We start from the raw sequence: 22,798 nt of genomic DNA on the forward strand, positions 1-22,798 counted from the left end.
GCATTTTGAATGCATAGTCCATGGAGCAGTGTGATGACAGGGGTCATGGAGCATTGTGATGAATGTGGTCATAGTTCATTGTGATGATAAGTGTCCAGGAACATTGTGATGACATGGATCATGGAGCATTGTGATGACAAGGGCCATGGCGAATTGTGATGACAGGTGTCATGGGGCATTGTGATGACAGTGGTCATCGAGAATTATGAGGAAAGGTAACATGGAGCACTGTGATAACAGGGGCCATGGAGCATTGTGATGACAAAGGCCATGGAGCATTTTGATGACAAGTGTCATGGAGCATTGTGATGAGACGGGCATGGAGCATTATGATGCCAAGAGTTGTGGAGCATTGCGTTGACAAGGGCATGGAGCATTGTGATGACAAGGGCCATGGCCAATTCTGATGACAGGTGTCATCGGGCATTGTGATGACAGAGGTTATCTAGCATTGTGATGAAAGGTACAATGGATCAATGTGATAACAGGGGCCATGGAGCATTGTGATGATAAAGGCCATGGAGCATTTTAATGAAAAGTGTCATGGAGAATTGTGATGAGACGGGCATGGAGCATTATGATGACAAGAGTTCTGGAGCATTGCGTTGACAAGGGAATGGAGCATTGTGATTACAGGGACCATGGAGGATAGTGATGACATCTGTCATGGAACATTGTGCTGACAGGGGCCATGGAGCATTGTGATGACAGGTATAATGTGGCATTGTAATGACAGGGGTCATAGAGCATTGTGATGAAATGGATCATGGAGCAATGTGATTACAGGGATCATGTAGCATTGCGAATGCATAGGCTATGGAGAATTGTGATGACAGGAGTCAAGGAGCATTGTGATGTAAGTGGTCGTGGATCATTGTGATGACAAGTGTCCTGGACCATTGTGATGACACGGGTCATGGAGCATTGTGATGGCAAGGGCCATGGCGAATTGTTATGACATGTGTCTTGGGGCATTGTGATGACAGTGGTCATCTAGAATTGTGATAAAAGGTAACATGGAGCACTGTGATGACAGGGGCCATGGAGTATTGTAATGACAAGGCAATGGAACATTGTGATGACAAGTATCATGGATCTTTGTGATGACACGAGCATTCATCATTATGATGACAAGAGTTCTGGAGCATTGTGATGACAAGGGCATGGAGCATTGTGATTACAGGGTCATGGAGCATTGTGATGACAACTGTCATGGAACATTGTGCTGACAAGGTTCATGGAGCATTGTGATGATAAGTGCGATGGCGAATTGTGATGACAGGTGTCATGGGGCATTGTGTTGAAAGGGGCATGGAGCATTGTGACGACAATGGTCATGGAGCATTGTGATGACTGGTATCATGGAGCATTGTTCTGAAAAAAGTCATGGGGCAGTGTAAAGACAAGTATCATGGAGGATGTGATGAAAGGAGTCATGGAGCATTGTGATTAAATGGATCATGAGGCATTTTGATGACAAGAGTCATGGAACATTGTGATGACAGGGCTAATGGAGCATTGTGATGACAAGGGCTATGGAGCATTGTGATGACAGGTGTCATGCAGCATTGTGATGAAAGGGGTCATGGATCACTACGATGACATGTGTAATGGAGCATTGTGATGATATGGACATGGAGCATTGTGATAACAGGGGCCAGGGAGCATTGAGATGACAAGGGCAGGGAACATTGTGATGACAGCAGTCATGGATCATTGTGATGATACCTGTCATGGAACATTGTGCTGACAGGGGCTATAGAGCATTGTGATGACAGGTGTCAAGTGGCATTGTGATGACAGTGGTCATAGAGCATTGTGATGAAAAGGATCATGGAGCAATGTGATTACAGGGTTCATGGAGCATTGTGAATACATAGGCCATGGAGCATTGTGATGACAGGAGTCAAGGAGCATTGTGATGAAAGTGGACATGGAGCACTGTGATGACACGGGCATGCAGCATTATGATGACAAGAGTTCTGGAGCATTGTGATGACAAGGGTATGGAGCATTGTGATTACAGGGGACCAGGAGCATTGTGATTACATGGGCAGTGAATATTGTGATGACAGGGGTCATGGAGCACTGTGATGACTAGTGTCATGGAACATTGTGATGACAGGGATCATGGAGCACTGTGATGAGAGGGGCCTTGGAGCATTATGATGATAGGCGTCATGGGGCATTGTGATGACAGCGGTCTTGGAGCATTGTGATGAAAGGGATCATGGAGCAATGTGAGTACAGGGGCCATGGAGCATTGTGAATGCATAGGCCATGGAGCAATGAAATGACAGGGGTCAAGGAGCATTGTGATGTAAGTTGTCATGGAGCATTGTGATTACAAGTGTCCATGAACATTGTGATGACATGGTTCATGGAGCTTTGTGATGACAAGTGCCATGGCGAATTGTGATGACAGGTGACATGGGGCATTGTGATGACAGTGGTCATGTAGAATTGTAATGAAAGGTATCATGGAGGACTCTGACGACAGGGGCCGTGGAGCACTGTGATGACAGTGGTCATCTAGAATTGTGATGAAATATACCAGGGAGCATTGTAATGACAGGGGTCATGGATCACCGCAATTATAGGGGCCAGGGAGCATTGTGAATACAAAGATCATGGAGCATTGAGATGACAGGGGTCATGGATCATTGTGATGACAAGTGTCCTGGAACCTTGTGATGACACGGTTCATGGAGCATTGTGATGACAAGGTTCTTCAAGCATTGTGATGACACGGGCATGGAGCATTATGATGACAAGAGTTCTGGAGCATTGTGATGAAAAGGGTATGGAGCACTGTGATTACAGGAGACCAGGAGCATTGTGATTACATGGGCAGTGAATATTGTGATGACAGGGGTTCATGGAGCACTGTGATGACAAGTGTCATGGAACATTGTGATGACAGGGTTCATGGAGCATTGTGATGAGAGGGGCCTTGGAGCATTATGATGATACGCGTCATGGGGCCTTGTGATGACAGCGGTCTTGGAGCATTGTGATGAAAGGGATCATGGAGCAATGTGATTACAGGGGCCATAGAGCATTTTGAATGCATAGGCCATGGAGCAGTGTGATGACAGGGGTCATGGAGCATTGTGATGAATGTGGTCATAGTTCATTGTGATGATAAGTGTCCAGGAACATTGTGATGACATGGATCATGGAGCATTGTGATGACAAGGGCCATGGCGAATTGTTATGACAGGTGTCATGGGGCATTGTCATGAGAGTGGTCATCTAGAATTGTGATGAAAGGTAACATGGAGCACTGTGATAACAGGGGCCATGGAGCATTGTGATGACAAAGGCCATGGAGCATTTTGATGACAAGTGTCATGTAGCATTGTGATGAGACGGGCATGGAGCATTATGATGCCCAGAGTTCTGGAGCATTGTGGTGACAAGGGAATGGAGCATTGTGATGACAAGGGCCATGGCCAATTCTGATGACAGATGTCCTCGGGCATTGTGATGACAGAGGTTATCTAGCATTGTGATGAAAGGTACCATGGATCACTGTGATAACAGGGGCCATGGAGCATTGTGATGATAAAGGCCATGGAGCATTTTAATGAAAAGTGTCATGGAGAATTGTGATGAGACGGGCATGGAGCATTATGATGACAAGAATTCTGGAGCATTGCATTGACAAGGGAATGGAGCATTGTGATTACAGGGACCATGGAGGAGAGTGATGACATCTGTCATGGAACATTGTGCTGACAGGGGCCATGGAGCATTGTGATGACAGGTATAATGTGGCATTGTAATGACAGGGGTCATAGAGCATTGTGATGAAATGGATCATGGAGCAATGTGATTACAGGGACCATGTAGCATTGCGAATGCATAGGCTATGGAGCATTGTGATGACAGGAGTCAAGGAGCATTGTGATGTAAGTGGTCATGGATCATTGTGATGACAAGTGTCCTGTACCATTGTGATGACACGGGTCATGGAGCATTGTGATGGCAAGGGCCATGGCGAATTGTGATGACATGTGTCTTGGGGCATTGTGATGACAGTGGTCATCTAGAATTGTGATAAAAGGTATCATGGAGCACTGTGATGACAGGGGCCATGGAGTATTGTAATGACAAGGCCATGGAACATTGTGATGACTAGTATCATGGAGCTTTGTGATGACACGAGCATTCATCATTATGATGACAAGAGTTCTGGAGCATCGTGATGACAAGGGCATGGAGCATTGTGATTACACAGTCATGGAGCATTGTGATGACAACTGTCATGGAACATTGTGATGACAGGGTTCATGGAGCATTGTGATTAAAGGGGCCATGGAGCATTTTGATGACAAGGGCAGGCGATCATTTTGATTACATTGGTAATGGAGCATTGTGATGACATGGGCAGGGAACATTGTGAAGACAGGTGTAATGGAACATTGTGATTACAGGGGACATGGAGCATTTTGATGACATGGGCAGGCAACATTGTGATGACAGGTGTCATGGAGCATTGTGATGACAATTGTCATGGAACGTTGTGCTGACAGGGATCATGGAGCATTGTGATGAGATGGTCATTGGAGCATTGTGATGACAGGCGTACTGGAGCCTTCTGAGGAAAGGTGTCATGAGTCATTGTGATTACAGCGGTCATGGAACATTGTGATGACAGTGGTCATGGAGCATTGTAATGACAGGGGCCATGGAGCATTGTGATGACAGGGGTCATGGGGCATTGTGATGACAGTGGTCATGGAGCATTGTGATGAAAGGGGTCATGGAGCACTGTGATCACAGGGGCCATGTATAATTGTGATGACAAAGACCATGGAGCATTGTGATGACAGTTGTCATGGAGCATTGTGTTGAAAGGGGCATGGAGCATTGTGACGACAATGGTCATGGAGCATTGTGATGACTGGTATCATGGAGCATTGTTCTGAGAAAGGTCATGGGGCAGTGTAATGACAAGTATCATGGAGGATGTGATGAAAGGAGTCATGGAGCATTGTGATTAAATGGATCATGAGGCATTTTGATGACAAGAGTCATGGAACATTGTGATGACAGGGCTAATGGAGCATTGTGATGACAAGGGCTATGGAGCATTGTGATGACTGGGGTCATGGAGCATTGTGATGAAAGGGGTCATGGATCACTACGATGACATGGGTAATGGAGCATTGTGATGATATGAGCATGGAGCATTCTGATGACAGGGGCCAGGGAGCATGAGAATGATAAGGGCAGGGAACATTGTGATGACAGCAGTCATGGATCATTGTGATGATACCTGTCATGGAACATTGTGCTGACAGGGGCTATAGAGCATTGTGATGACAGGTGTCATGTGGCATTGTGATGACAGTGGTCATAGAGCATTGGATGAAAGTGGTCATGGAGCACTGTGATGACACGGGAATGGAGCATTATGATGACAAGAGTTCTGGAGCATTGTGATGACAAGGGTATGGAGCATTGTGATTACAGGGGACCAGGAGCATTGTGATTACATGGGCAGTGAATATTGTGATGACAGGGGTCATGGAGCACTGTGATGACTAGTGTCATGGAACATTGTGATGACAGGGATCATGGAGCATTGTGATGAGAGGGGCCTTGGAGCATTATGATGATAGGCGTCATGGGGCATTGTGATGACAGCGGTCTTGGAGTATTGTGATGAAAGGGATCATGGAGCAATGTGATTACAGGAGCCATGGAGCATTGTGAATGCATAGGCCATGGAGCAATGGAATGACAGGTGTCAAGGAGCATTGTGATGTAAGTTGTCATGGAGCATTGTGATGACTCTTGTCCATGAACATTGTGATGACATGGTTCATGGAGCATTGTGATGACAGGTGTCATGTGGAATTGTGATGAGAGCGGTCATATAGAATTGTGATTAAAGGTATCAGGGAGGACTCTGATAACAGGGGCCGTGGAGCACTGTGATGACAGTGGTCATCTAGAATTGTGATGAAATATACCAGGGAGCATTGTGATGACAGGGGTTATGGATCACCGCAATTATAGAGGCCATGGAGCATTGTGAATACAAAGATCATGTAGCATTGAGATGACAGGGGTCACGGATCATTGTGATGACAAGGGTCCTGGAACCTTGTGATGACACGGTTCATGGAGCGTTGTGATGACAAGGTTCTTCAAGCATTGTGATGACACGGGCATGGAGCATTATGATGACAAGAGTTCTGGAGCATTGTGATGACAAGGGTATGGAGCACTATGATTACAGGGGACCAGGAGCATTGTGATTACATGGGCAGTGAATATTGTGATGACAGGGGTCATGGAGCACTGTGATGACTAGTGTCATGGAGCATTGTGATGAGAGGGGCTATAGAGCATTGTGATGACAGGTGTCATGTGGCATTGTGATGACAGTGGTCATAGAGCATTGTGATGACAGGGGTCAAGGAGCATTGTGATGAAAGTGGTCATGGAGCACTGTGATGACACGGGCATGGAGCATTATGATGACAAGAGTTCTGGAGCATTGTGATGACAAGGGTATGGAGCATTGTGATTACAGGGGAACAGGAGCATTGTGATTACATGGGCAGTGAATATTGTGATGACAGGGGTCATGGAGCACTGTGATGACTAGTGTCATGGAACATTGTGATGACAGGGATCATGGAGCATTTTGATGAGAGGGGCCTTGGAGCATTATGATGATACGCATCATGGGGCATTGTGATGACAGCGGTCTTGGAGCATTGTGATGAAAGGGATCATGAAGCAATGTGCTTACAGGAGCCATGGAGCATTGTGAATGCATAGGCCATGGAGCAATGAAATGACAGGGGTCAAGGAGCATTGTGATGTAAGTTGTCATGGAGCATTGTGATTACAAGTGTCCATGAACATTGTGATGACATGGTTCATGGAGCATTGTGATGACAAGTGCCATGGCGAATTGTGATGACAGGTGTCATGGGGCATTGTGATGACAGTGGTCATGTAGAATTGTAATGAAAGGTATCATGGAGGACTCTGACGACAGGGGCCGTGGAGCACTGTGATGACAGTGGTCATCTAGAATTGTGATGAAATATACCAGGGAGCATTGTGATGACAGGGGTCATGGATCACCGCAATTATAGGGGCCAGGGAGCATTGTGAATACAAAGATCATGGAGCATTGAGATGACAGGTGTCATGGATCATTGTGATGACAAGGGTCCTGGAACCTTGTGATGACACGGTTCATGGAGCATTGTGATGACAAGGTTCTTCAAGCATTGTGATGACACGGGCATGGAACATTATGATGACAAGAGTTCTGGAGCATTGTGATGAAAAGGGTATGGAGCACTGTGATTACAGGAGACCAGGAGCATTGTGATTACATGGGCAGTGAATATTGTGATGACAGGGGTCATGGAGCACTGTGAAGACAAGAGTCATGGAACATTGTGATGACAGGGTTCATGGAGCATTGTGATGAGAGGGGCCTTGGAGCATTATGATGATAGGCGTCATGGGGTATTGTGATGAGAGTGGTCATAGAACATTGTGATGAAAGGGATCATGGAGCAATGTGATTACAGGGGCCATGGAGCATTTTGAATGCATAGGCCATGGAGCAGTGTGATGACAGGGGTCATGGAGCATTGTGATGAATGTGGTCATAGTTCATTGTGATGATAAGTGTCCAGGAACATTGTGATGACATGGATCATGGAGCATTGTGATGACAAGGGCCATGGCGAATTGTGATGACAGGTGTCATGGGGCCTTGTGATGACAGTGGTCATCTAGAATTGTGATGAAAGGTAACATGGAGCACTATGATAACAGGGGCCATGGAGCATTGTGATGACAAAGGCCATGGAGCATTTTGATGACAAGTGTCATGGAGCATTGTGATGAGACGGGCATGGAGCATTATGATGCCCAGAGTTCTGGAGCATTGTGGTGACAAGGGCATGGAGCATTGTGATGACAAGGGCCATGGCCAATTCTGCTGACAGGTGTCCTCGGGCATTGTGATGACAGAGGTTATCTAGCATTGTGATGAAAGGTACCATGGATCACTGTGATAACAGGGGCCATGGAGCATTGTGATGATAAAGGCCATGGAGCATTTTAATGAAAAGTGTCATGGAGAATTGGGATGAGAAGGGCATGGAGCATTATGATGACAAGAGTTCTGGAGCATTGCGTTGACAAGGGAATGGAGCATTGTGATTACAGGGACCATGGAGGATAGTGATGACATCTGTTATGGAACATTGTGCTGACAGGGGCCATGGAGCATTGTGATGACAGGTATAATGTGGCATTGTAATGACAGGGGTCATAGAGCATTGTGATGAAATGGATCATGGAGCAATGTGATTAAAGGGACCATGTAGCATTGCGAATGCATAGGCTATGGAGCATTGTGATGACAGGAGTCAAGGAGCATTGTGATGTAAGTGGTCATGGATCATTGTGATGACAAGTGTCCTGGACCATTGTGATGACACGGGTCATGGAGCATTGTGATGGCAAGGGCCATGGCGAATTGTGATGACATGTGTCTTGGAGCATTGTGATGACAGTGGTCATCTAGAATTGTGATAAAAGGTATCATGGAGCACTGTGATGACAGGGGCCATGGAGTATTGTAATGACAAGGCAATGGAACATTGTGATGACAAGTATCATGGAGCTTTGTGATGACACGAGCATTCATCATTATGATGACAAGAGTTCTGGAGCATTGTGATGACAAGGGCATGGAGCATTGTGATTACAGGGTCATGGAGCATTGTGATGACAACTGTCATGGAACATTGTGATGACAGGGTTCATGGAGCATTGTGATTAAAGGGACCATGGAGCATTTCGATGACAAGGGCAGGCGATCATTTTGATTACATTGGTAATGGAGCATTGTGATGGCATGGGCAGGGAACATTGTGAAGACAGGTGTAATGGAACATTGTGATTACAGGGGACATGGAGCATTTTGATGACATGGGCAGGCAACATTGTGATGACAGGTGTTATGGAGCATTGTAATGACAATTGTCATGGAACGTTGTGCTGACAGGGATCATGGAGCATTGTGATGAGACGGTCATTGGAGCATTGTGATGACAGGCGTACTGGAGCCTTCTGAGGAAAGGTGTCATGAGTCATTGTGATTACAGCGATCATGGAACATTGTGATGACAGTGGTCATGGAGCATTGTAATGACAGGGGCCATGGAGCATTGTGATGACAGGGGTCATGGGGCATTGTGATGACAGTGGTCATGGAGCATTGTGATGAAAGGGGTCATGGAGCACTGTGATCACAGGGGCCATGTATAATTGTGATGACAAAGACCATGGAGCATTGTGATGACAGTTGTCATGGAGCATTGTGTTGAAAGGGGCATGGAGCATTGTGACGACAACGGTCATGGAGAATTGTGATGACAGGTATCATGGAGCATTGTTCTGAGAAAGGTCATGGGGCAGTGTAATGACAAGTATCATGGAGGATGTGATGAAAGGAGTCATGGAGCATTGTGATTAAATGGATCATGAGGCATTTTGATGACAAGAGTCATGGAACATTGTGATGACAGGGCTAATGGAGCATTGTGATGACAAGGGCTATGGAGCATTGTGATGACTGGGGTCATGGAGCATTGTGATGAAAGGGGTCATGGATCACTACGATGACATGGGTAATGGAGCATTGTGATGATATGAGCATGGAGCATTCTGATGACAGGGGCCAGGGAGCATGAGAATGACAAGGGCAGGGAACATTGTGATGACAGCAGTCATGGATCATTGTGATGATACCTGTCATGGAACATTGTGCTGACAGGGGCTATAGAGCATTGTGATGACAGGTGTCATGTGGCATTGTGATGACAGTGGTCATAGAGCATTGTGATGAAAGTGGTCATGGAGCACTGTGATGACACGGGAATGGAGCATTATGATGACAAGAGTTCTGGAGCATTGTGATGACAAGGGTATGGAGCATTGTGATTACAGGGGACCAGGAGCATTGTGATTACATGGGCAGTGAATATTGTGATGACAGGGGTCATGGAGCACTGTGATGACTAGTGTCATGGAACATTGTGATGACAGGGATCATGGAGCATTGTGATGAGAGGGGCCTTGGAGCATTATGATGATAGGCGTCATGGGGCATTGTGATGACAGCGGTCTTGGAGTATTGTGATGAAAGGGATCATGGAGCAATGTGATTACAGGAGCCATGGAGCATTGTGAATGCATAGGCCATGGAGCAATGGAATGACAGGTGTCAAGGAGCATTGTGATGTAAGTTGTCATGGAGCATTGTGATGACTATTGTCCATGAACATTGTGATGACATGGTTCATGGAGCATTGTGATGACAGGTGTCATGTGGAATTGTGATGAGAGCGGTCATATTGAATTGTGATTAAAGGTATCAGGGAGGACTCTGATAACAGGGGCCGTGGAGCACTGTGATGACAGTGGTCATTTAGAATTGTGATGAAATATACCAGGGAGCATTGTGATGACAGGGGTCATGGATCACCGCAATTATAGAGGCCATGGAGCATTGTGAATACAAAGATCATGGAGCATTGAGATGACAGGGGTCACGGATCATTGTGATGACACTGGTCCTGGAACCTTGTGATGACACGGTTCATGGAGCATTGTGATGACAAGGTTCTTCAAGCATTGTGATGACACGGGCATGGAGCATTATGATGACAAGAGTTCTGGAGCATTGTGATGACAAGGGTATGGAGCACTATGATTACAGGGGACCAGGAGCATTGTGATTACATGGGCAGTGAATATTGTGATGACAGGGGTCATGGAGCACTGTGATGACTAGTGTCATGGAACATTGTGATGACAGGGATCATGGAGCATTGTGATGAGACGGGCCTTAGAGCATTATGATGATAGGCGTCATGGGGCACTGTGATGAGAGCGGTCTTGGAGCATTGTGATGAAAGGGATCATGGAGCAATGTGCTTACAGGAGCCATGGAGCATTGTGAATGCATAGGCCATGGAGCAATGAAATGACAGGGGTCAAGGAGCATTGTGATGTAAGTTGTCATGGAGCATTGTGATGACAAGTGTCCATGAACATTGTGATGACATGGTTCATGGAGCATTGTGTTGACAAGTGCCATGGCGAATTGTGATGACAGGTGTCATGGGGCATTGTGATGACAGTGGTCATGTAGAATTGTAATGAAAGGTATCATGGAGGACTCTGACGACAGGGGCCGTGGAGCACTGTGATGACAGTGGTCATCTAGAATTGTGATGAAATATACCAGGGAGCATTGTGATGACAGGGGTAATGGATCACCGCAATTATAGGGGCCAGGGAGCATTGGGAATACAAAGATCATGGAGCATTGAGATGACAGGGGTCATGGATCATTGTGATGACAAGGGTCCTAGAACCTTGTGATGACACGGTTCATGGAGCATTGTGATGACAAGGTTCTTCAAGCATTGTGATGACACGGGCATGAAGCATTATGATGACAAGAGTTCTGGAGCATTGTGATGAAAAGGGTATGGAGCACTGTGATTACAGGAGACCAGGAGCATTGTGATTACATGGGCAATGAATATTGTGATGACAGGGGTTCATGGAGCACTGTGATGACAAGTGTCATGGAACATTGTGATGACAGGGTTCATGGAGCATTGTGATGAGAGGGGCCTTGGAGCATTATGATGATACGCGTCATGGGGCCTTGTGATGACAGCAGTCTTGGAGCATTGTGATGAAAGGGATCATGGAGCAATGTGATTACAGGGGCCATGGAGCATTTTGAATGCATAGGCCATGGAGCAGTGTGATGACAGGGGTCAAGGAGCATTGTGATGCCAGTGGTCATCGAGAATTGTGAGGAAAGGTAACATGGAGCACTGTGATAAAAGGGGCCATGGAGCATTGTGATGACAAAGGCCATGGAGCATTTTGATGAGAAGTGTCATGGAGCATTGTGATGAGACGGGCATGGAGCATTATGATGCCAAGAGTTCTGGAGCATTGTGGTGACAAAGGCATGGAGCATTGTGATGACAAGGGCCATGGCCAATTCTGATGACAGGTGTCATCGGGCATTGTGATGACAGAGGTTATCTAGCATTGTGATGAAAGGTACAATGGATCATTGTGATAACAGGGGCCATGGAGCATTGTGATGATAAAGACCATGGAGCATTTTAATGAAAAGTGTCATGGAGAATTGTGATGAGACGGGCATGGAGCATTATGATGACAAGAGTTCTGGAGCATTGAGTTGACAAGGGAATGGAGCATTGTGATTACAGGGACCATGGAGGATAGTGATGACATCTGTCATGGAATATTGGGCTGACAGGGGCCATGGAGCATCGTGATGACAGGTATAATGTGACATTGTAATGACAGTGGTCATAGAGCATTGTGATGAAATGGATCATGGAGCAATGTGATTACAGGGACCATGTAGCATTGCGAATGCATTGGCTATGGAGCATTGTGATGACAGGAGTCAAGGAGCATTGTGATGTAAGTGGTCATGGATCATTGTGATGACAAGTGTCCTGGACCACAGTGATGACACGGGTCATGGAGCATTGTGATGGCAAGGGCCATGGTGAATTGTGATGACATGTGTCTTGGGGCATTGTGATGACAGTGGTCATCTAGAATTGTGATAAAAGGTATCATGGAGCAGTGTGATGACAGGGGCCATGGAGTATTGTAATGACAAGGCCATGGAACATTGTGATGACAAGTATCATGGAGCTTTGTGATGACACGAGCATTCATCATTATGATGACAAGAGTTCTGGAGCATTGTGATGACAAGGGCATGGAGCATTGTGAATACAGGGTCATGGAGCATTGTGATGACAACTGTCATGGAACATTGTGATGACAGGGTTCATGGAGCATTGTGATTAAAGGGGCCATGGAGCATTTTGATGACAAGGGCAGGCGAACATTTTGATTACATTGGTAATGGAGCATTGTGATGACATGGGCAGGGAACATTGTGAAGACAGGTGTAATGGAACATTGTGATTACAGGGGACATGGAGCATTTTGATGACATGGGCAGGCAACATTGTGATGACACTTGTCATGGAGCATTGCGATGACAATTGTCATGGAACGTTGTGCTGACAGGGATCATGCAGCATTGTGATGAGACGGTCATTGGAGCATTGTGATGTCAGGCGTACTGGAGCCTTCTGAGGAAAGGTGTCATGGGTCATTGTGATTACAGCGATCATGGAACATTGTGATGACAGTGGTCATGGAGCATTGTAATGACAGGGGCCATGGAGCATTGTGATGACAGTGGTCATGGAGCATTGTGATGAAAGGGGTCATGGAGCACTGTGATCACAGGGGCCATGTGTAATTGTGATGACAAAGACCATGGAGCACTGTGATGACAGTTGTCATGGAGCATTGTGTTGAAAGGGGCATGGAGCATTGTGACGACAATGGTCATGGAGCATTGTGATGACTGGTATCATGGAGCATTGTTCTGAAAAAGGTCATGGGGCAGTGTAATGACAAGTATCATGGAGGATGTGATGAAAGGAGTCATGGAGCATTGTGATTAAATGGATCATGAGGCATTTTGATGACAAGAGTCATGGAACATTGTGATGACAGGGTTAATGGAGCATTGTGATGACAAGGGCTATGGAGCATTGTGATGACTGGGGTCATGGAGCATTGTGATGAAAGCGGTCATGGATCACTACGATGACATGGGTAATGGAGCATTGTGATGATATGAGCATGGAGTATTGTGATGACAGGGGCCAGGGAGCATTGAGAATGACAAGGGCAGGGAACATTGTGATGACAGCAGTCATGGATCATTGTGATGATACCTGTCATGGAACATTGTGCTGACAGGGGCTATAGAGCATTGTGATGACAGGTGTCATGTGGCATTGTGATGACAGTGGTCATAGAGCATTGTGATGACAGGGGTCAAGGAGCATTGTGATGAAAGTGGTCATGGAGCACTGTGATGACACGGGAATGGAGCATTATGATGACAAGAGTTCTGGAGCATTGTGATGACAAGGGTATGGAGCATTGTGATTACAGGGGACCAGGAGCATTGTGATTACATGGGCAGTGAATATTGTGATGACAGGGGTCATGGAGCACTGTGATGACTAGTGTCATGGAACATTGTGATGACAGGGATCATGGAGCATTGTGATGAGAGGGGCCTTGGAGCATTATGATGATAGGCGTCATGGGGCATTGTGATGACAGCGGTCTTGGAGCATTGTGATGAAAGGGATCATGGAGCAATGTGATTACAGGAGCCATGGAGCATTGTGAATGCATAGGCCATGGAGCAATGGAATGAGAGGGGTCAAGGAGCATTGTGATGTAAGTTGTCATGGAGCATTGTGATGACTATTGTCCATGAACATTGTGATGACATGGTTCATGGAGCATTGTGATGACAGGTGTCATGTGGAATTGTGATGAGAGCGGTCATATAGAATTGTGATAAAGGTATCAGGGAGGACTCTGATAACAGGGGCCGTGGAGCACTGTGATGACAGTGGTCATCTAGAATTGTGATGAAATATACCAGGGAGCATTGTGATGACAGGGGTCATGGATCACCGCAATTATAGAGGCCATGGAGCATTGTGAATACAAAGATCATGGAGCATTGAGATGACAGGGTTCATGGATCATTGTGATGACAAGGGTCCTGGAACCTTGTGATGACACGGTTCATGGAGCATTGTGATGACAAGGTTCTTCAAGCATTGTGATGACATGGGCATGGAACATTGTGATGACAAGTTTCTTCAAGCATTGTGATGAAATGGGCATGGAACATTATGATGACAAGAGTTCTGGAGCATTGTGATGACAAGGGTATGGAGCACTGTGATTACAGGAGACCAGGAACATTGTGATTACATGGGCAGTGAATATTGTGATGACAGGGGTTCATGGAGCACTGTGATGACAAGTGTCATGGAACATTGTGATGACAGGGTTCATGGAGCATTGTGATGAGAGGGGCCTTGGAGCATTATGATGATACGCGTCATGGGGCCTTGTGATGACAGCGGTCTTGGAGCATTGTGATGAAAGGGATCATGGAGCAATGTGATTACAGGGGCCATGGAGCATTTTGAATGCATAGCCCATGGAGCAGTGTGATGACAGGGGTCATGGAGCATTGTGATGAATGTGGTCATAGTTCATTGTGATGACAAGTGTCCATGAACATTGTGATGACATGGATCATGGAGCATTGTGATGACAAGGGCCATGGCGAATTGTGATGACAGGTGTCATGGGGCCTTGTGATGACAGTGGTCATCTAGAATTGTGATGAAAGGTAACATGGAGCACTATGATAACAGGTGTCATGGAGCATTGTGATGACAATTGTCATGGAACGTTGTGCTGACAGGGATCATGCAGCATTGAGATGGGACGGTCATTGGAGCATTGTGATGACAGGCGTACTGGAGCCTTCTGAGGAAAGGTGTCATGGGTCATTGTGATTACAGCGATCATGGAACATTGTGATGACAGTGGTCATGGAGCATTGTAATGACAGGGGCCATGGAGCATTGTGATGACAGTGGTCATGGAGCATTGTGATGAAAGGGGTCATGGAGCACTGGGATCACAGGGGCCATGTATAATTGTGATGACAAAGACCATGGAGCATTGTGATGACAGTTGTCATGGAGCATGGTGTTGAAAGGGGCATGGAGCATTGTGACGACAATGGTCATGGAGCATTGTGATGACTGGTATCATGGAGCATTGTTCTGAAAAAGGTCATGGGGCAGTGTAATGACAAGTATCATGGAGGATGTGATGAAAGGAGTCATGGAGCATTGTGATTAAATGGATCATGAGGCATTTTGATGACAAGAGTCATGGAACATTGTGATGAGAGGGCTAATGGAGCATTGTGATGACAAGGGCTATGGAGCATTGTGATGACTGGGGTCATGGAGCATTGTGATGAAAGGGGTCATGGATCACTACGATGACATGGGTAATGGAGCATTGTGATGATATGAGCATGGAGTATTGTGATGACCGGGGCCAGGGAGCATTGAGAATGACAAGGGCAGGGAACATTGTGATGACAGCAGTCATGGATCATTGTGATGATACCTGTCATGGAACATTGTGCTGACAGGGGCTATAGAGCATTGTGAGGACAGGGGTCAAGGAGCATTGTGATGAAAGTGGTCATGGAGCACTGTGATGACACGGGAATGGAGCATTATGATGACAAGAGTTCTGGAGCATTGTGATGACAAGGGTATGGAGCATTGTGATTACAGGGGACCAGGAGCATTGTGATTACATGGGCAGTGAATATTGTGATGACAAGGGTTCATGGAGCACTGTGATGACTAGTGTCATGGATCATTGTGATGAGAGTGATCATGGAGCATTGTGATGAGAGGGGCCTTGGAGCATTATGATGATAGGCGTCATGGGGCATTTTGATGACAGCGGTCTTGGAGCATTGTGATGAAAGGGATCATGGAGCAATGTGATTACAGGGGCCATGGAGCATTGTGAATGCATAGGCCATGGAGCAATGAAATGACAGGGGTTAAGGAGCATTGTGATGTAAGTTGTCATGGAGCATTGTGATCACAAGTGTCCATGAATATTGTGATGACATCGTTCATGGAGCATTGTGATGACAGGTGTCATGGGGAATTGTGATGACAGTGGTCATGTAGAATTGTAATGAAAAGTATCATGGAGGACTCTGATGACAGGGGCCGTGGAGCACTGTGATGACAGTGGTCATCTAGAATTGTGATGAAATATACCAGGGAGCATTGTGATGACAGGGGTCATGGATTACCGCAATTATAGGGGCCATGGAGCATTGTGAATACAAAGATCATGGAGCATTGATATGACAGGGGTCATGGATCATTGTGGTGACAATGGTCCTGGAACCTTGTGATGACACGATTCATGGATCATTGTGAAGACATGGTTCTTCAAGCATTGTGATGACACAGGCATGGAGCATTATGATGACAAATGTTCTGGAGCATTGTGATGAATAGGGTATGGAGCACTGTGATTATAGGGGACCAGAAGCATTGTGATTACATGGGCAGTGAATATTGTGATGACAGGGGTTCATGGAGCACTGTGATGACAAGTGACATGGAACATTGTGATGACAGGGTTCATGGAGCATTGTGATGAGAGGGGCCTTGGAGCATTATGATGATAGGCGTCATGGGGTATTTTGATGAGAGTGGTCATAGAACATTGTGATGAAAGGGATCATGGAGCAATGTGATTACAGGGGCCATGGAGCATTTTGAATGCATAGGCCATGGAGCAGTGTTATGACAGGGGTCATGGAGCATTGTGATGAATGTGGTCATAGTTCATTGTGATGATAAGTGTCCAGGAACATTGTGATGATATGGATCATGGAGCATTGTGAAGACAAGGGCCATGGCGAATTGTGATGACAGGTGTCATGGGGCATTGTGATGACAGTGGTCATCTAGGATTGTGATGAAAGGTAACATGGAGCACTGTGATAACAGGGGCCATGGAGCATTGTGATGACAAAGGCCATGGAGCATTTTGATGACAAGTGTCATGGAACATTGTGATGAGACGGGCATGGAGCATTATGATACCAAGAGTTCTGGAGCATTGTGGTGACAAGGGCATGGAGCATTGTGATGACAAGGGCCATGGCCAATTCTGATGACAGGTGTCATCGGGCATTGTGATGACAGAGGTTATCTAGCATTGTGATGAAAGGTACCATGGATCACTGTGATAACAGGGGCCATGGAGCATTGTGATGATAAAGGCCATGGAGCATTTTAATGAAAAGTGTCATGGAGAATTGTGATGAGACGGGCATGGAGCATTATGATGACAAGAGTTCTGGAGCATTGCGTTGACAAGGGAATGGAGCATTGTGATTACAGGGACCATGGAGGAGAGTGATGACATCTGTCATGGAACATTGTGCTGACAGGGGCCATGGAGCATTGTGATGACAGGTATAATGTGGCATTGTAATGACAGTGGTCATAGAGCATTGTGATGAAATGGATCATGGAGCAATGTGATTACAGGGACCATGTAGCATTGCGAATGCATAGGCTATGGAGCATTGTGATGACAGGAGTCAAGGAGCATTGTGATGTAAGTGGTCATGTATCATTGTGATGACAAGTGTCCTGGACCATTGTGATGACACGGGTCATGGAGCATTGTGATGGCAAGGGCCAAGGCGAATTGTGATGACATGTGTCTTGGGGCATTGTGATGACAGTGGTCATCTAGAATTGTGATAAAAGGTATCATGGAGCACTGTGATGACAGGGGCCATGGAGTATTGTAATGACAAGGCCATGGAACATTGTGATGACAAGTATCATGGAGCTTTGTGATGACACGAGCATTCATCATTATGATGACAAGAGTTCTGGAGCATTGTGATGACAAGGGCATGGAGCATTGTGATTACAGGGTCATGGAGCATTGTGATGACAACTGTCATGGAACATTGTGATGACAGGGTTCATGGAGCATTGTGATTAAAGGGGCCATGGAGCATTTTGATGACAAGGGCAGGCGAACATTTTGATTACATTGGTAATGGAGCATTGTGATGACATGGGCAGGGAACATTGTGAAGACAGGTGTAATGGAACATTGTGATTACAGGGGACATGGAGCATTTTGATGACATGGGCAGGCAACATTGTGATGACAGGTGTCATGGAGCATTCTGATGACAATTGTCATGGAACGTTGTGCTGACAGTGATCATGCAGCATTGTAATGAGACGGTCATTGGAGCATTGTGATGACAGGCGTACTGGAGCATTCTGAGGAAAGGTGTCATGAGTCATTGTGATTACAGCGATCATGGAACATTGTGATGACAGTGGTCATGGAGCATTGTAATGACAGGGGCCATGGAGCATTGTGATGACAGGGTTCATGGGGCATTGTGATGACAGTGGTCATGGAGCATTGTGATGAAAGGGGTCATGGAGCACTGTGATCACAGGGGCCATGTATAATTGTGATGACAAAGGCCATGGAGCATTGTGATGACAGTTGTCATGGAACATTGTGTTGAAAGGGGCATGGAGCATTCTGACGACAATGGTCATGGAGCATTGTGATGACTGGTATCATGGAGCATTGTTCTGAAAAAGGTCATGGGGAGTGTAATGACAAGTATCATGGAGGATGTGATGAAAGGAGTCATGGAGCATTGTGATTAAATGGATCATGAGGCATTTTGATGACAAGAGTCATGGAACATTGTGATGACAGGGCTAATGGAGCATTGTGATGACAAGGGCTATGGAGCATTGTGATGACTGGGGTCATGGAGCATTGTGATGAAAGGGGTCATGGATCACTACGATGACATGGGTAATGGAGCATTGTGATGATATGAGCATGGAGCATTGTGATGACAGGGGCCAGGGAGCATTGAGATGACAAGGGCAGGGAATATTGTGATGACAGCAGTCATGGATCATTGTGATGATACCTGTCATGGAACATTGTGCTGACACGGGCTATAGAGCATTGTGATGACAGGTGTCATGTGGCATTGTGATGACAGTGGTCATAGAGCATTGTGATGACAGGGGTCAAGGAGCATTGTGATGAAAGTGGTCATGGAGCACTGTGATGACACGAGCATGGAGAATTATGATGACAAGAGTTCTGGAGCTATGTGATGACAAGGGTATGGAGCATTGTGATTACAGGGGACCAGGAGCATTGTGATTACATGGGCAGTGAATATTGTGATGACAGGGGTCATGGAGCACTGTGATGACTAGGGTCATGGAACATTGTGATGACAGGGATCATGGAGCATTGTGATGAGAGGGGCCTTGGAGCATTATGATGATAGGCGTCATGGGGCATTGTGATGACAGCAGTCTTGGAGCATTGTGATGAAAGGGATCATGGAGCAATGTGATTACAGGAGCCATGGAGCATTGTGAATGCATAGGCCATGGAGCAATGAAATGACAGGGGTCAAGGAGCATTGTGATGTAAGTTGTCATGGAGCATTGTGATGACTATTGTCCATGAACATTGTGATGACATGGTTCATGGAGCATTGTGATGACAGGTGTCATGTGGAATTGTGATGAGAGCGGTCATACAGAATTGTGATGAAAGGTATCAGGGAGGACTCTGATGACAGGGGCCGTGGAGCACTGTGATGACAGTGGTCATCTAGAATTGTGATGAAATATACCAGGGAGCATTGTGATGACAGGGGTCATGGATCACCGCAATTATAGGGGTCATGGAGCATTGTGAATACAAAGATCATGGAGCATTGAGATGACAGGGGTCACGGATCATTGTGATGACAAGGGTCCTGGAACCTTGTGATGACACGGTTCATGGAGCATTGTGATGACAAGGTTCTTCAAGCATTGTGATGACACGGGCATGGAGCATTATGATGACAAGAGTTCTGGAGCATTGTGATGACAAGGGTATGGAGCATTATGATTACATGGGACCAGGAGCATTGTGATTACATGGGCAGTGAATATTGTGATGACAGGGGTCATGGAGCACTGTGATGACTAGTGTCATGGAACATTGTGATGACATGGATCATGGAGCATTGTGATGACAAGGGCCTTGGCGAATTGTGATGACAGGTGTCATGGGGCCTTGTGATGACAGTGGTCATCTAGAATTGTGATGAAAGGTAACATGGAGCACTGTGATAACAGGGGCCATGGAGCATTGTGATGACAAAGGCCATGGAGCATTTTGATGACAAGTGTCATGGAGCATTGTGATGAGACGGGCATGGAGCATTATGATGCCAAGAGTTCTGGAGCATTGTGGTGACAAGGGCATGGAGCATTGTGATGACAAAGGCCATGGAGCATTTTGATGACCAGAGTCATGGAACATTGTGATGCCAGGGATAATGGAGCATTGTGATGAGAAGGGCTATGGAGCATTGTGATGACTGGGGTCATGGAGCATTGTGATGAAAGGGGTCAGGGATCACTAAGATGACATGGGTAATGGAGCATTGTGATGATATGAGCATGGAGCATTCTGATGACAGGGGCCAGGGAGCATGAGAATGACAAGGGCAGGGAACATTGTGATGACAGCAGTCATGGATCATTGTGATGATACCTGTCATGGAACATTGTGCTGACAGGGGCTATAGAGCATTGTGATGACAGGTGTCATGTGGCATTGTGATGACAGTGGTCATAGAGCATTGTGATGAAAAGGGTCATGGAACAATGTGATTACAGGGGCCATGGAGCATTGTGAATACATAGGCCATGGAGCATTGTGATGACAGGGGTCAAGGAGCATTGTGATGAAAGTGGACATGGAGCACTGTGATGACACGGGCATGGAGCATTATGATGACAAGAGTTCTGGAGCATTGTGATGACAAGGGTATGGAGCATTGTGATTACAGGGGACCAGGAGCATTGTGATTACATCGGCAGTGAATATTGTGATGACAGGGGTTAATGGAGCACTGTGTTGACTAGTGTCATGGATCATTGTGATGACAGGGATCATGGAGCACTGTGATGAGAGGGGCCTTGGAGCATTATGATGATAGGCGTCATGGGGCATTTTGATGACAGCGGTCTTGGAGCATTGTGATTAAAGGGATCATGGAGCAATGTGATTACAGGAGCCATGGAGCATTGTGAATGCATAGGCCATGGAGCAATGAAATGACAGGGGTCAAGGAGCATTGTGATGTAAGTTGTCATGGAGCATTGTGATTACAAGTGTCCATGAACATTGTGATGACATGGTTCATGGAGCTTTGTGATGACAAGTGCCATGGCGAATTGTGATGACAGGTGACATGGGGCATTGTGATGACAGTGGTCATGTAGAATTGTAATGAAAGGTATCATGGAGGACTCTGACGACAGGGGCCGTGGAGCACTGTGATGACAGTGGTCATCTAGAATTGTGATGAAATATACCAGGGAGCATTGTAATGACAGGGGTCATGGATCACCGCAATTATAGGGGCCAGGGAGCATTGTGAATACAAAGATCATGGAGCATTGAGATGACAGGGGTCATGGATCATTGTGATGACAAGTGTCCTGGAACCTTGTGATGACACGGTTCATGGAGCATTGTGATGACAAGGTTCTTCAAGCATTGTGATGACACGGGCATGGAGCATTATGATGACAAGAGTTCTGGAGCATTGTGATGAAAAGGGTATGGAGCACTGTGATTACAGGAGACCAGGAGCATTGTGATTACATGGGCAGTGAATATTGTGATGACAGGGGTTCATGGAGCACTGTGATGACAAGTGTCATGGAACATTGTGATGACAGGGTTCATGGAGCATTGTGATGAGAGGGGCCTTGGAGCATTATGATGATACGCGTCATGGGGCCTTGTGATGACAGCGGTCTTGGAGCATTGTGATGAAAGGGATCATGGAGCAATGTGATTACAGGGGCCATAGAGCATTTTGAATGCATAGGCCATGGAGCAGTGTGATGACAGGGGTCATGGAGCATTGTGATGAATGTGGTCATAGTTCATTGTGATGATAAGTGTCCAGGAACATTGTGATGACATGGATCATGGAGCATTGTGATGACAAGGGCCATGGCGAATTGTTATGACAGGTGTCATGGGGCATTGTCATGAGAGTGGTCATCTAGAATTGTGATGAAAGGTAACATGGAGCACTGTGATAACAGGGGCC

At 46.1% G+C, this 22,798-nt stretch overlaps 2 long non-coding RNA genes across 3 annotated transcripts in view; one reads left to right on the forward strand and one right to left on the reverse strand.

Annotated features, from left to right (window-relative positions):
* LOC309621250 overlaps positions 1-22,798 on the reverse strand; it is a 343,983-nt gene that overhangs the window by 15,739 nt on the left and 305,446 nt on the right. The gene's annotated exons all lie outside the window — the stretch shown is intronic.
* LOC309621247 overlaps positions 1,118-22,798 on the forward strand; it is a 492,961-nt gene continuing 471,280 nt past the window's right edge. The window contains exon 1 of the long non-coding RNA XR_014239860.1: positions 1,118-1,257. This is a non-coding gene — a long non-coding RNA (uncharacterized lncRNA). The remainder of the gene's footprint in view (positions 1,258-22,798) is intronic.

This window comes from Balaenoptera borealis (genome assembly GCF_965194805.1).
Source record: "Balaenoptera borealis genome assembly, contig: HAP1_SCAFFOLD_81, whole genome shotgun sequence".
Classification (NCBI taxonomy): Eukaryota; Metazoa; Chordata; class Mammalia; order Artiodactyla; family Balaenopteridae; genus Balaenoptera; species Balaenoptera borealis.